Source organism: Phascolarctos cinereus, unplaced genomic scaffold, assembly GCF_003287225.1.
Source record: "Phascolarctos cinereus isolate Bilbo 61053 unplaced genomic scaffold, phaCin_HiC Scaffold_5;HRSCAF=322, whole genome shotgun sequence".
NCBI lineage: Eukaryota > Metazoa > Chordata > Mammalia > Diprotodontia > Phascolarctidae > Phascolarctos > Phascolarctos cinereus.
In genome coordinates this window covers 286,600,818-286,606,451 of record NW_027555958.1, presented here as the reverse complement: position 1 = coordinate 286,606,451, position 5,634 = coordinate 286,600,818, and positions in this window count along the sequence as shown.

Here is a 5,634-nt window from a genome sequence, read left to right as displayed (position 1 = left end):
ATGCTGTCCACATCCAAAGAAAGAACTATGGAAGTCGAATCGCTATCACTTATTTTTACCTTCTGTTGAGTTTTGTTTCATCTTTCTGATGGTTCCTCCTACTGGTTTTAATTTTTACTTACGACTTCACTAATGTGAAAATATGTTTAACGGGAATGTAAATATAAAGCCTAGATCAGATTGTGCGCCGTGTTGGGCAGGGTGGTGGGGAGGAAGGGGGAGAAAAATTTTCAACTCAAAAGCATGTGGAAGTGATTGTTGATAAATCAAAATAAATTAATAAAATTTTTTTAAAAAAAAGGAATAGGTGGATGTGAACAATTTTTTTTCCAAAGGGCATTGAGGCAGCTGGAGTAGGCACTGTGGAGTGCTTAGAGCAGAGGTTGGGAACCTGTGGCCTCAAGGCCATATGTGGCCCTCTAGGTCCTCAAGTTCAGTCCTTTGACTGAATCCAAACTTCACAGAACAAATCCCTTTGGTCCTGTAGGTCCTCAAGTGCAGCCCTTTGACTGAATTCCCTTTTATTAAGGGGCTTTGTTCTGCAAAGTTTGGATTCATTCAAAGGACTGCACTTGACGACTTAGAGGGCCACAGTGGCCTCAAGGCTCCAGGTTCCCCACCCCTGGCTTAGAGCTTGGTCAGGCATCAAAGATGCCAAGGTCACCCAGTGCATCCTGAGCTATCACCACTTGTCTTGACTTTCTTCTTGCCGCTGGACTCTGATGACAGGAAGAGAGAGTGAGGCTGAAGACTTTGAACAACTCTGCTTCCCTTAAATCCAGTTTATGTGTGAGTCAAAAGATATTACCCATACCATTTTACTATTTCATTACCATCCCAAATGTACAAATGCCTGACCCGTGGCAGAACCTTCCAATCTCCTATTGGTCTGATCAGCTATAGTTGGACACACTGTCATTTTGTCATTTGGTCGTCTTTAAGTATGAAGGACAAAGAGCAGACCAGTGAAATCACAGACTCTATGCCTATCTGTTCTAAATACATAAATACATATCTTTTGTTCTACTGTAATATCATGGGTTCCTATTGTTTTTTTTTCATGGCTCGGTCAGGAAGATTCAGTGGAAATGGGGCCTCATAAGCTGTGTGTTTGAATAGGCAATTACCCTCTTGAATATCATGGAACAACTGGAAATAGGAAACAGGGGGCCACGTTAGAAGATCCCAGGCACTACATCAGCTATTTTATACATTATATACATGAGTATAATAATTTCTGTAATACCTACTTCATAAGGTTATTATGAATAAAGCATCTTGTAAATCTTAAAGCACTAAAGAAATGTGGTCTATTAATATAATGACTTTTGTAATAAAGAAAGAGGAAAACAGGAAAGAGGAAATTAATGAAACACATTATGGGATAAAATGTGTCAGTGAGGAACACTTTGGAGGACAGAAAACAGAAAGGAAGTGGAAATATAGGACTGCTCTGGAATATTCCCCTCTTTTCTGATTCACCAAGTCAGCCTGTTCGGCCTTTTGGGTTTTTATGGGTGGAGGTACTATAGCAGAAAAACAAATCTGTGTAAGTTTTCTTACCAGTTGGGTCTCCTGGAACCCTTGGGAAAGGGCATAGGTTTTCAAATAGATGGTCACTTACTGCGTTCTTGATGTAAATATGCAGAGAAACTGTTCCTCCCAGACCAGATTCCATTGGAACCCCTTTTAGTTTTAAATTAATATTTATCCTTCCATTGGCAGTTGTTCAAACCCAGTTCTTGATTCTGCCTCATGTGACAGTGCCTTGGAGGCTTTTCAACAATATGGAGTTTAGGTGGTGTTGGGAGTTTGGAACTCTACAGAGGTGCAGCCTTCTGGCCTGAGAAAATAGGGCTGGTCATCAAACAGGTTGCATCTACCCCACTGGATAGATTCCTCCTACAGTGACCTCAGTTGCACATATACACACACAGAGAATGTCCCAAAGCTATTAAACCATGAAATTGAACAAAAGCTTTTGGGATACCCTTTGTGAGTCCCATTGCATATGCACACACGTGTGTATATATATGTATGCGTGTGTGTGTGTATATATATATATATATATGTGTGTGTGTGTGTGTTGTGTGTGTGTGTGTATACACATATATGTGTGTATATATATGTGTGTGTGTGTGTATATATGTATATATATGTATATGTACTTACGTCATTTGTATATGTAGGGAGACAGGTTTTTTTCTGGCCAAAATGTAGCAACAAAGCATTTAGGACTCTCTGTGGCCAGATATACGTGATAAAGGCAGGAATTTTATTTGGTGGGTGGAAAACACTGACATTACTTCCTTTGCCTTCCTTTAGCTGTGGCTCAAATTCTTTCACGGCTAAGCCACAGTGGACCTTGGAAGTGTGTCAAATTGTGTGAACCCTAAACTATATAGTTATTTGTAACAGAAGGCTTTGATTTCCCTGCTGATATAGGAACTGAAAAAAAAGGCTCAGTCAAAGTCTGGGGACACTCTGGCTGGCTTTTGTTAGCCTAGTGTGATGACTATGATTAAGAGCTATCAGCCTGCCCTGATCAGGGAGAGATTTTAGCCATTAAACCCTAGTATGCTGAGGCTGAGATGGCTGAACTGGTCTGAAGAATAAGTGTGAGAGCCGAGAGGAATGATGTGTCCTGGGTAGGCCCAATAACTCCAGAGGAAATGCTGGACCCAGTGATGAGCAGGTTTGGTGAGATCAGCCAAATGACATCACTAGAAGACTTCAGGGGTCTTTCAGCCTCAGAGAGTGATTTGCCCCTTCACATGTATTCTTCATACATAGGCCTCTCATACTTGACTTCATGTATGCTCACTCACCACATTGTTGGTGTGAATATATGGGGGAGAATGTGCACTTTTATGAGGCTGGGAGTGAATGTTTTATTACAAAACCTATCACTATATTACTTCATTAAACACCTTTGCTTTGAACCATACCTTCTGTCTGACTAGAGAAAAAGTGAACATACCAGTGGAGATTCATGAGCTACCATTTTGAATGGATACAGACCCAGAGAGTTTCTTAGGGAAGCTATACTACGGGCCCCAGGTGTGAAAGGCAGGATGTAATGTTAGTTACGTATGTTTGGGCGAGGAGTTAGTGAGTGGGAAGGAAAGAGGTAGCAGTATTTTGTGTCCTTGAAACTTAGCTTGGTGGCCTGGCTTCCTGGGAATTTCCCCACTTTCTCTGGGGAGGTATTCTACACTGGGCCAAGGAGTGAAGATGTTCTGGCCTTTGTATGGAGCAGGAGTCAGGAGAATGGGTTGCTACCAAACTGAACCCTGCATAATTATAATGACCAAGAGCAGAAGTAGAGAACAAGCAGTTATTAAACACTTGCTATGTGCCAGGCACTGTGCTAAGTGCTTTACAAATATTATCTCATTTGAGCTTTACAACAATCCTAGGAGGTAGATGCTATCACAATCCCCATTTTACAGATGAGGAAACTGAGGTAGATAGAAGTTAGGTAAGTTGCCCAGCTAGTGTGTGTGTGTGTGTGTGTGTGTGTGTGTGTGTGTGTGTGTGTGTGTATGTATTTGAACTCTGGTCTTCCTGACTCCAGGCCTAGCACTCTATGCCACTTAGACCACATAGCTGAAGAGAAGAGAAAATGCATCTATCTACTGACTTTGCAGAAGTCAGGGACTATCCCTGTGGAACATTGCATATATAAGGCTTAGTTGAGATACTGGTTTTGCTGAATTGCATTTTTTCCTTTCTTACAAGGGATGACTTGCTGGATAGGGGAGAAATGAAGGGTATATTTGCACAATAAGGTGATATAAAAACAAAACATATCAATAAAAAGTGGGTAGCTAAATGGTGCAGTAGATAAAAGCACTGGCCCTGGAGTCAGAAGGATCCGATTCTTCCCTTCTTTCTGCTGTCTTCACTCCCAGGAGTCTGCCATGGAGGGGACGGCTGTAGTTCAATTCCATCAAGGACACTCAGTGTCACACTGGATGTGTCACTTTACCCAGCAGAAGGTAAGCGTAGCATTTGAAGGGCATCGTATCTCTAGAGGCAGCTGGGTGCGGTGAGTTGTTTAGTCATTTTAGTTATGTCTTGATTCTTTGTGACCCCATTTGGGGTTTTCTCGGCCAAGATACTGGAATGGTTTGCCATTTCCTTCTCCAACTCACTTTACAGATGAGGAAACTGAGGCAAACAGGATTAAGTGACTTGTCTGAGGTCATATAGCTGGTCTTTGAGGCCAGATTTGAACTCTGAGATGTCTTCCTGACTCCATGCTCAGCACTCTGATCTACTATGCCACGTAGCTGCGGCAAGTGGACAGAGAGCTGGTCTCAAAGCCAGGAGAACCTGGGTTCAAGTGTTGGCTGTATGACCACCCTGGAAAAGTAAGTTCTCTGCACGCTAGCCAGAGGTGTCAAACAGGGGCCTCTCCCGTGTATCCCCCCCGACCAGTTAGAATGTAATTTTTTTAAAAAAGGCAATTGGGGTTAAGTGACTTGCCCAGGGTCACACAGCTAGTAAGTATCAAGTGTTTGATCTGAGGCCGGATTTGAGCTCAGGTCCTCCTGACTTTAGGGCCGATGCTCTAACCACGCGCCACCTAGCTGCCCCTAGAATGTAATTGTTAAAATAAAAATACATAGAGTCTGCTAATTTTTTAAAGTCAATATGTGGCCCGTGGGAATCCTTATGTACAGTTTGAGGCCACTCTCTAGGAAACTAATATTGCAGAGGTGTTGACCTATGTTAGTAGAGTTTCCTCACCTTGGAGTTCCAAGGCAAATGAAGTCACAGGTCCAGTCCCCATCGTGTACCTTGCATAGTAAATATGCAATAATTTTTAAAATTGAATTTACCTCCCTAAAACTCGGCTTCCTAAACTTGTACTATTGACCTCCCAGTGAAAGCCTCTTTGTAATTCTTAAGGCACTATAAAGATACAGGTTACTATTTTTACTTGCCCAACACCTAATTACCAGTGAATCTCCTAAACAACCTGAGGTCTATGTTTTAAGATGGGCCCTGCTTATATATAAGCTGCTCCCTGGCTCTCCTGAGAGTCTGAGTCAGGAGAACACAAGGGAGCTCTTTGCTTTCTTCTCACCTCCTTGTCCTTGGATGACTTATAGTCCCAGCTGGAGAGTAAGCTCCTTGAGGGCCAGTCCCCCTTTTCAATTCTTACCTGTTCCTCTATTCTAACTGGTATTCTTCACACAGTGGGTGTTCCCTCCAAGGCCTTTTAACTTCTGTCTGTCTCTCAGCCAGCCCAGCAGAAATGAAAAGGGAGAAGGAAAACTCATTCTCAAAATCATGTTTGTGTCTTGACTTTGGAGGACTGGCGGAAACACTTCCTTCTTTTGGTAGGAAAGTAGGGGTCTATGGATGTGAAACATTGCATATGGCATCAAACAAGGTTGGCTTTGTTTAATTCTGTTCTTCTTTGTTATATGGGAGGATTATAGTGTGTCGGTAGCCGGGTGGCTAGGTTCAATGAGAAGTGACTGCAGCATAAAAAACAGAGCAAAAAAAAGAAAATCCATCGGAGAATGGAATTACATAGAAGCAGCCCATCAGAGAAATGGGTATTATGTCTCCCTCCCTTTCCAGCTAGGTTACAGGAACTCTTAACTAGGGTTGGTGAGC